The 10,818-nt window shown below is 40.3% G+C and overlaps 1 long non-coding RNA gene across 2 annotated transcripts; it reads left to right on the top strand.

Annotated features, from left to right (window-relative positions):
• The first annotated feature begins 721 nt into the window (after nucleotides 1-721).
• Nucleotides 722-5,321, top strand: LOC119267164. 2 transcript variants are annotated; one of them, XR_005132321.1, is made up of 5 exons: nucleotides 722-1,228; nucleotides 1,355-1,391; nucleotides 1,786-1,858; nucleotides 3,597-3,672; nucleotides 4,996-5,321. It is a non-coding gene; the product is annotated as an uncharacterized LOC119267164 (long non-coding RNA). The 2 variants fall into 2 exon arrangements; XR_005132322.1 differs by lacking the exon at nucleotides 4,996-5,321 and adding an exon at nucleotides 4,902-4,912.
• Nucleotides 5,322-10,818: the final 5,497 nt, after the last annotated feature.

Here is a 10,818-nt window from a genome sequence, read left to right as displayed (position 1 = left end):
ACACGTGGCATCCACCGTAACGGATCGTCGTTAAGCTATCGGGTTCGGTTTTGGATCTGATGATTATTCATATTTATTCATCTCATTAAGAAAATCATTTTGTGACTTAGGAACTTGTTCTAACTGAATTTGAACCATGGAAGCATGTTTTCCAAGACCTTTAATATCATTTGCAATCTCAAACATCAAGTAACTCAAGCGATCAATCATGAAGGCATTGCATTTCAATTGTTTCTTAACATAAGCATTGAAATGTTCTTGCTTAACAATGTACTTATCAAATTCATCCAAGTATTGACTAGAAGATTTATTATAAGGAATATAACCTTCATCAAACCTTATAAGAGAATTTACCTCTACTACCTGCCACTACACCACACCACTTAATTGGGGCAATTAACTGCCGGGAGAAGTATGTGAATAAGGGCAAAAGATCTGCCGGAAAGCTTGTTACTGCCGGTAGAAGTACTTTAGGGCAGAAAAACTGCCGGTAGAACTTGGCGAACAAGGGCGCATAAACTGCCGGTAATCACGTCCACATTAAAGGACGCACTATCTGCCGGGACAACCAAACCATGGCCCATTAGCTGTCGGGGACTGTAGTATTTTAGCGGGAGGCCGAAATAATATTGGGCCAAGGCGCGCGCTAGCGAGGGTAGGCCCGCGAGAGGCGAAATTTTTGGCACCGAAGGAAGTATAGACTCGGCCCCAATCTCCCAGACTCTTCTTCCAAATCGCCCCCAAATCGAGTCTATTGTGCCCTCGCCGCCGCCCCCAACCGCGATGTGCCCTCGCCGCCGCCCTGCAACCACCGCCACTCCGACCATTGCCGGCGTCGCCCCCAGCACCCCACCGTAGCGCCGCCGAGCACCAACTAACACAGATCTAATTCCCCGCCGGCCGGCCCCGTCGCCGAGCCCTTCGCCCCTGTCAAGTATCCTTAGATCTCGTCCGCCCTTCGCTGCATTCCCAGCGCCGCCCAAATGTGGTCTATCCATCCACGCATTCTCCTCTCGCAGCACCATCTACTTGGCATCTCTCCTGAACTGCCGAGATGAGGCATGCGCCGGGCTAGGGTTTGGCGCCGCCGGCCTTCCTGGTCGTCCTACTCCGGTGCTTGCTCCTCCGCCGCTGGTCCACCTCGACGTCGTGCTCGCCCATCATCCTTTGTCCGTGCTCCCCCAGTTCGTGCTTCTACGGCCTCCCCCTCTTGTACTTCGAGCCTAAGGTATTGCCCCTGGTGCTTCCCGTTCTCTTGACTCTTTTCAGTTTTTCTATTAACGTAGCAATAATCAATAGTTGACACACTTGTGAGAAACTTATGGTTACATTTACTTATGCGTGTGCCTTGCAGAATCACAGGTCAACAGATGTTGGTGTTCAAATTACAGGTAATACCATTTAAAATTTTCAATGATTAATGACACCACATGAGCTCATATGCCAAATGTTCTTCCTCTGGTTTGAAGAAAATAGCAGAGCACTCGAATGGAAGAATATATCTGGAACCGTCAGCCTTACAAAGTGCTATTTTCAGCTGCATGTTTTACTAATAGTTGCTGTGCCTGGTATCTTGTCTGACCTGGAACATATGGTCATTTTAGTAATAGCAACGTCAAAGTAGAAATTAGGTTGGGCAGGGAATTCTTCTGTTTGTTTATAGTTTCTAGCCAGTAATATAGTTCTTGTGTTGTTTTGGCCGTGTTTGGGTTCCTTTTGCTTTCTCTTCTGTTGGTTATCCTTTTGCATTTGCTTTGCCTCTAATGCTTGCTTTGTCTGTTGCAGGAGACAGGAGACACTCGCAGTTTGGCTGTGTCCATGCTGCTGCTTTTGCCTAAGATGGATTCAATTAATTGAGGTATGCTCCAGATATAGATATGAATTTGTTTTCTCTTTTGGGCAGAAAGCTAGCTAGAAGTAAAGTAAGATATTTGTAAGTGCTTCCTTGCACCTGCAGTTGTTTTCTTATTCAACTTTGCTATACATAAATACAGGTTTGTTCTTTTGGGGTACAGAGCTAGCTAGAAATAAGCAAGGGCTTCCTTCATGTGGATGTTTGGTTCTTATTCCAGTTTTGCCTTACATATATGAATTGCATATGTGAATTTTCTTTTGAGAAAAACAAGGGCAACGTCTAGGTGTCAAGTAATGTTATACATACGAGATTAGAGTATCTTCCTCAGCTTCGAGCGATACCATCTTAGGTACATGTAAAAGTATATACTTTGCTGCACATATGGGATGTTCTCACATACATGGACTGCACCTTATTTCTGTCTGTGAGAACCTCACTGCCGAGAAAAAAGTCTGTAGTTTTCCGTGCGAGCTAAGCAGCATATGAAAAGGAAAGATCTGTATATGTATGCAGTTCTGTTCATTTTTAACATCCCGCTGCAGTTCTGTTCATTTTTAACATCCCGCCATACAGATAATTGTAGTTTGTAGATTGTATGCTATACTGACTTGCCTTTGTTCTGACCTGAAAGAAAGGTTTTATTGCTGTTTCATGTAGTCGTTTATGACCCCTTGAATGCTCACAATTTTCTTTTCTCATCTAATAGCTATGAAAGAATATGCATGAGAACTATGGCTTATGTAATCTTCAGAGATTCATCAAGTTGCAATTCTGTTTTTAAAATTACTTACATTACAGATTGTACTGAGGTTCTATACATACTTTCTAAGTATTTTGAGAATACTACAGTTTTTCATGATACTATAATTTTATTTAGTTAGGTGTTTGGTTATCACTAAAATCTCAGATATTAATATCAGAGTATTTACAAAACAAGAGTAGTAAAGGATGCACACTAATAGTCAGTTTAGTTTCTGTTTCTTCACAGATTGTACTGAGGTTCTTTATTTTTACTTACACTACAAAAGTGTTAAACTGCATTTACTATGTCCTTCAAATTTCATTAATCCTGCTGCAAGTTGTTTCTAAACATATGTCAAAGATTCCAGTTATGTTTGTCCCAATGTGGTTTAAAACTCCTTACTATTTTAGTGAACTGCATGCTCTTGGTTTTCCCCCATTGACCTTTGTTGCTCTGAATTTGGCGCATGGGTAGTGTAGCAGTACTTGTTACATGCAGGTAGTGTTAGAAATCAGCACTAATTCAGATTTCCTTCCATCATTGCTGCTTAGCACTCACATTTCTTCGCTGAAGGATAGAATCATGGAGTGACAGAAGCTTTGGGAAAAAGGGCTGGAGCTCTAGGGCTTATGGTGGTTCTACCTAGAAATTGTTACAAACAATCTTGTCCCTAAAATTTAAACATCTAACTAAATCTAGGGACTTCTCACAAGCCTCTCACTGTTAATATATAATTATTGACATTGTTGTTAACCTGTATCCTGGTTCGAGTAGTACACCTAATATTGTTAGTATATATTATTACTCAATGGTTTTGAATTAAAGCTATACATTTCTTCTTTTACACTCTAGACCAACTAATACTAAACCTGATAAAAGAGAATGCTACAACAAACACCTAAAAATTGTCATAGCTACAGAACCATGTAATATGTACTTACTGATATATTCTACCAAGGAATATAATTCAAGCTACTTGTCATTGTTTTATTTTTTCAGATGGAGGTGGATTATAATACTTTGGTGATAATAACACCAGCCTTACAGCCATATCATTTACAAATAACTCCATAAGGTAATGTAATAAGTTCCTTCTTGGAAGATGTTCTTTTGAGATCAAATGTCTGGCAGGCATTATCTGTCTCTGCATGTTGCAGATTCCAATGTATATCTTGAGAAAGAAGTTTGCTTGAGGAACAAAGTATTTTCCCATAAGATGTTTATGAATTACTTATGGCAATGAATCAGAGTTTGGAACCACATGCTTATTCATTGTTAGTATTGGCCTGAAACTTAATATATAACTACCACTCTGCTTCTGCAGTTTTGAAAGCTTAGAATTGTTAATATGATTCAGTTTCTTAAATTAAAGCTAATTGTGGACATCTTTAGTGTCTTTGCCTTATTAGAAGTGTCATTTGATGATAACGTGCTAGCATTCAAGTTTTTCTGGTGGTAACACCCTCGTCATCTTGAGAAGTTCTATATTATTATTTCCTTAAGATATTTGCAAGCCTGTCAAAATTCCTTCTCAAAATTCCTGTCATCTTGTAGTGACAATCCTCAAGCTGATAAGGATTCAATTTACATTTTCCTTTTTTTTCGCTGGCTACTACAGTAACTTTGTGCATGTAACCTGCTTATACCACTTTCTCTGTACAAGATAGGTACACCTAGTGGTTACTGTTAATATTTGTACAGACTTTTCACACTATATTTGGACGAGAAGATAAGCTTGCTACTGTCAAGATGATAGAAAATGGACATGGTCTCTACTAAAGAAGAGATTACTCTAGAGATGTTACTGTTTTCTCTAGGTTTCAAAACATATGCGCTGTTGTATGTGGCCATGCGGCTGTTGTATGTGATTGTTGTAACACCTTCCTGTTAATATTTGTACAGACTTTGCACACTACATTTTGATGAGAAGTAAGATTAGCTTGCTACTTGTTAAGATGATAAGAAATGGACATTTTCTCTACTATAGTAGAAATTACTCTAGATATGTTACTATTGCACTATATTGCAGAACATAGAACATATGCGGCTGTTGTATGCAGTGGTGAATCTACGGAGTAAATGTAAGGTAGGCTCAACTGTAATTATGCCATTGAGATGGGCTGGGAAACAGCAGTTTTGCTGCGCTGGGGTCTAATCTTTGGTACTAAAAAAGAAATTACTCTTGTTGGAGGGCAGGCTTAAGCCTGTTAAAGCATGCCTAGTAGATCCGCCCCTGGTTGTATGTGATTATTGTAACATCTTCCTTAAGTTCTGAATGCAATAACATTTTTTGATCTATTGCAGATTTCCCAAAGTTCTGAATTCTCAATAACATCTTCTGATCTATTGCAGATTTCCCAAAGTTCTGAATGCAATAACATCTTCTGATCTAATGCAGATTTCCCAAAGGTACACAAGTTCACTAAGGTTTGGAGGACCTTCAAGTTGCTGAAGATTTGGAAGACCTACAGTTAAGTTGGTGGAGTGATAATGTCATTTGTCTTGTTTGTTGAACCTAGAGACTTGATATGCTCATTTTGTTGGTTATTAAGCTCATTTTGGTTGTGTGGCACACATCTAGAAACATATGTACATCTCCTTTTGTGGCACTATTTTATTTTGGTTGTGTGGCAAACATATATGTACTCCTTTTGTGGCACAACCTCCTTATATATGGACGAATGAAGTTTTAAGGTTTTCAATGAAGCCTATATGTTACTTTGATTGAGTCGAAGGTATAAATTGTGTGATGTTAACTGATTGCTTAGACATATATAATGGATCGATATTACATAATATGGATGCCTAGAACATTTTGCTAGTGAAATCAACTTGCCGGCATAATATCTGCCCACTAAACATGCTTATGTAGGCAGTCAAACTGTCGGTAATGGTATCTGCCGGGAGAATATAAACTGCCGGCAAATACATGGGTCGGGGCAGAAAAACTGCCGGGAGAAGTTTACCTGCCGGGAGAACTACTGTCTCGGCAGTTTATCTGCCCTTTAAATAGCTTTCTCCCGGCAGTTTTTCTGTCCTTACATCAGTGTTGTGGTGTAGTAGTCGGGGTGCCGAGACCGTGTATTTCTTCAATAGGTGGTAAATTCTTAACATCTTCAGTTTTAATAAACTTTTTCTTTCATAGATTTTTTTGTCTCTTGCATATCTTCAGTACTGAGAAATAGAATACCCCTTTTCTTCGGAGTTGGTTTAGGTGATGGTTCAGGAAGTGCCCAATCATTATCATTCCTCAGTATATTATTCAATAGTTCTCCAGCTTGTTCAACAGTTTGTTCCCTCAAAATACAACCAGCATAATTATCTAGGTAGTCCCTAGAAGTATCGGTTAGTCTATTATAAAAGATATTAATTATTTCATTTTTCTTAAGAGGATGATCAGGCAAAGGATTAAGTAACTAAAGAAGCCTCCTTCAAGCTTGAGGGAGATTCTCTTCTTCAATTTGCATAAAGTTAAATATTTCATGTAAGGCAACTTGTTTCTTATGAGCAGGAAAATAATTTTCAGAGGAGTAATATATCATATCATGGGGACTACACACACAACCAGTAGCAAGAGTATTAAACCATATCTTGGCATCACCCTTTAACGAGAAAGGAAACAACTTAAGAATGTAGTAGTAGCAGATCTTTTCCTCATAAGCAAATAGGGTGGCTATATCATTTAATTTATTAAGGTGTGCCACAACAATTTCAATTTCATAACCATGAAAAGGATCTGATTCAACCAAAGTAATTAACTCAGGATCGATAGATAATTCAAAATCTTTATTAGTAACAAAGATAGGAGAAGTAGCAAACTTAGGATCATACTTCTTTTTCTCCATCATATATTTTTCTTTAAGCTTAGTAGTAGTTTCTTAACATTTTCTCTATCATTACAAGCAAGAAATTCGCTAGCTATCTCCCCATCCATAACATAACCCTCAGGTACCTTCGGAATTTCAATTCTAGGAGAGCTAGGTATAATAGGTGATTCATGAATTTCATCAGTTTCAACATTCTTAATTTCCTTAGCTTTAGTTTTAGCAAGTTGTTCATTATGAAATTCAACTAGTGGTACAGTTTCATCAAGCATAGCACTAGCATCATCATAAGCATCATTCATAGCAGAAGTATCATCATCAATTACTCAATTACTTGCGACATACTAGAATTAATAGTAGGTGATGGTGTCGCGAGCCTATTCAAAACAGAAGGTGAATCAAGCGCAGAGCTAGATGCCAGTTCCTTACCTTCCCTCGTCTTAGAGGGAACGATCTTGGTCTTATCATCCTTCAGATTCTTTATAGTGATCAACAAATATAAATCCCAAGTGACTCAGCAAATAGAGCTATGCTCTCCGGCAACAGCCCTAGAAAAAAAATCTTGATTACACACAAATATAGGGGATCACAACAATTTTAGAGGGTAGATTATTCAACCCAGATTTATTGATTTGACATAAGGGGAGCCAAAGAATATTTGCAAGTATTAGCAGTTGAGTTATCAACTCAACCACACCTGGAGAATTAAATATCTGCAACAAAGTGATCAGTAGCACAGTAAGATGATAGTTTGATAGCCATAGTAACAATAGCAATAGCAACCATAGTACTTTTATAGTGATTGTAACAACAACATCAATGAAAGGAAATTAGGAAATATCAACATGCAAAAAGCTCATACACATTGTATCTATGATGCATAATTATGTTGATGATATTCATCATGTAACAGTCATAACCCAGGGCGACACAAAGCTAGCTCCAATTCCTCAATGTAATGTAGGCATGTAGTCTGTATATAGTCATACATGCTTGCGATAAGAATTTGCATGACATCTCTTGTCCTACCCTCCCATGCCTGCAGGGTCCATAAGGAAACTAAGGGATATTAAGGCATCCTTTTAGTAGAGAACTGAAACAAAGCATTAGCATATAGTGAATACATGAACTCCTCAAACTACGGTAATCACCGAAAAGAACCTCAATTCCTGTCACTTTGGGGTATGCGGATCATAACACGTGATAGGTGGGTACCACTTGCAAGATAGGATCAAGAACACAAATATATTCATGAAAACATAAAGGGTTCAGATCTGAAATCATGGCACTTGGGCCCTAGTGACAAGCATTAAGCATAGCAAAGTAGCAACATCAATCTCAAAACATAGTGGATACTAGGGATCAAGCCCTAACAAAACTAACTCGATTACATGATAAATCTCATCCAACCCATCACCGTTAAATAAGCTTACGAAGGAATTACTCACTCCCGGTGGTGAGCATCAGAAAATTAGTGATGGAGGAAGGTTGATGATGACAACAACGTCAAATCCCCATCTTCGGAGCCCCGAACGGTCGCCAGATCAGCCCTCCAGATGAAGACCAGGAGCTGGCGGTGGCTCCGTATTGTAAAACACGATGATTCCTTCTCTCTGATTTTTTTTCCGGATGAATTGCTACTTATGGAGTTGGAGTTAGGGTTGCGGCAGCTTCCGGGGGCCCACAAGCCTGCCAGGCGCGCCCCTGGGCTTGTGGCGCCCTGGTGGGCCCACTATGGCCAATATTTTTTTATATATTACTAAATCATTCTTGGTAAATTTTCAGCTATATCCGAGAATTTTTATTTCTACACAAAAATAACACCATGGCAATTCTGCTGACAACAACATCAGTCCGGGTTAGTGACATTCAAATCATGCAAATTAGAGTCCAAAACAAAGAGAAGAAGTGTTTGGAAAAGTAGATACGTTTGAGACGTATCAGTTCATAGCTAGTAGCTGGATGACTTCTTCTCTCTCTCTTTGATCTTCAATCAATGTTCCACTCTCTTCTCTCTCTCTCTCTCTCTCTCTCTCTCTCTCTCTCTCGCCCCAAGTATGTAAGCCGGTCATGCAGGCTAACGATGCTAAGTGTCATGAAGTTCACCATGTTGGTAAAGCTTGTCAAGTCATTAAAATGACAGAAAAAAGCAAATGGGCCTGAGCCTAGTGGTTGCAGCAACCTTAGTAGCATCCTAGGTCCTGGGTTCGACTCCCGGTGGGAGCGGATTTAAATAGGCCTAGGCAAAAAAAATCGGAATAAAAGGACTGTGGGGCTGTTGCTCTACAGTAAATAGTCAAAAAACATGATAGAAAAAATAGAAAGAAAAAGAAAACAAATAGAGCCATGATAAAGAAAGAAGTACATATAGCATTTTTTAATCTAATGTAGAATGAATCAGGGCATTAGCATTGTCCTCCAAGAAGAACGAAATTAAGAAAATAAATAAAAGTGATGACAAAATTTGCACACATAATACATAGAACTTGCATTGTTTAAAATACGAAAGGACATTTATTTATTAGTGCAACTTTGTCACAACAATAAAATTTTCACACAAATTACATAAACCTTGCATGTGTACTAAATAATAATTGTCTCTCGATCGAAAATAAACTGCGTTGCTGATGCTGCCTCCCCATCTCTCCCCCTCTCTTGTTCACGCACATGCAGAGGCACTAACGCTCGTGCCGCGCGCGCACACACACACAACGGAGATATCAACAATTTATAAACACATACAAAAAATGAAATTAAAAATAACAAAACACGATGAAATAAAAACAACCATACATAGTTTTTTTTAGGGGATCCATACGCATAGAGTCGTGCACACCACCACGATCGAGAAAGCTTCAAGCCTAGTACCGGACGACCTCCTACAAGGCCCAGAAATGAAAAACTCAGGCCTGCAATAGAAAACGTTGAAACAGACATGGGGCAAAGAAGAAATCGATTGATCGATTGAAAAAATTGGCAATACATCGCTTGCTAACGTACGACTACGAAATTGACTTGTCTAAAAAAAGACTATGAAATTGATTGAAGGACAAAAAAAAATCAGGTACCTGACTAATAGCAAAATGAAAAATCTCAAGATACTATGCTGGCTCAGTCTCTCAAATGTGCTCATAAGGGTAGGATGTGCGTAATTGCGTTCGTAAGGATGAGTGTATACTCGTATATATGAGCAACTTCGATTGTACTGTATTAAAGCATATACAGATAGCTACGTAGATATATACACATATGAAGCGTTCCCTACCCTAGCCGCCGCCACGGGCGAGGCGACTAGGGAGGCGATCTTTTCCCACCGATCTCCACCGGCGAGGGCGCTGGCCCCCTCTTTCTCCGGCTGCTGCTCCGGCGGCAGGAGGGAGGGGGGACCCCGTTCCTCCGCTCTGTAGTTAGGGTTTGGATTTGTAGGTCGTGGTGTGTCGTTGGGGTGGTGGGAGCGGCACCTGGACGAATAAATCTGCCTCAACTCCACTCCCACACCGGCGGTGTTCTTCATGGCGCCGTCTCGGAGTTGGTGGCATCGTGTGTTTGTCCATCCTTCAGATCGGCGATGTTAGGGTTCATGCATGGTGTCGGCGAGGCGGCGGCGACGACTCCATCAGGCGTGTCTGTCCTTCTGCTCTGTCCCCGTTGCTGCGGCGTTGTTTCCGACATCTTGGTGGAGCAGGGAGGTTTTGTCGTTCAGGAGTACGCGCAGACGCTTGTCTACGCAAGTGATAGCTAGAAGATGGTGCATCTTGTGTTGGGTTTGTGGTTGGAGGCTGACAGTTCTGGTTTCCTACTCCGACGTCGTAGTCGTGCGGGGGTTGCCAGTTCTGGATTTCGATGGCATGTCCGGGGACACGTTGCCGCGGTCTGATTCTTTCAACGGCAATGGTTTGGCTTCAAGCAAACTACTTTGGAGGTCCGTAAAGCTACTGATCAGCGATGGAGCTGCGTCGAGCTCGGCTGAAGAGGTGATATGTCTCCTTTTCCTTAGTGAAGAGGGCCAGACGCTAGTTTTTTTTCCATAGAATTGTCCTATCTTTTCAGTCCTGTAATATCAATGTTTACATGGCTTGTAACTGAATCTTTATCTTATTAAATAATAAAACACGTATTACTACGCAAAAAAAGTGCATGGTAAGAAATAGACAAGGAAGAGTGCATTCTGGTGGTTTGGCACAGGGGAGAAAACTAAAAGTGCATGGTAAGAAAGGTCAGGCGTACTGTGGGTCTGTTGGGCCATCAGAGGCCGCATCATTAAGTCAAGTGGGCCAACGACAGTGTACTAGCCTAGCGTATATCACTGTATTTACTTCTTCTAAAAAAATCACTGTATTTCCTTAACTACACTTGCAAATATCATGTCTAGCTCGAATCGCCATGAAAAAGTTATC

This window comes from Triticum dicoccoides, chromosome 3A (assembly GCF_002162155.2).
Source record: "Triticum dicoccoides isolate Atlit2015 ecotype Zavitan chromosome 3A, WEW_v2.0, whole genome shotgun sequence".
Classification (NCBI taxonomy): domain Eukaryota; kingdom Viridiplantae; phylum Streptophyta; class Magnoliopsida; order Poales; family Poaceae; genus Triticum; species Triticum dicoccoides.
The sequence above is the reverse complement of the archived record's forward strand: the minus strand, read 5'-3'. Positions and strand labels throughout refer to the sequence as shown.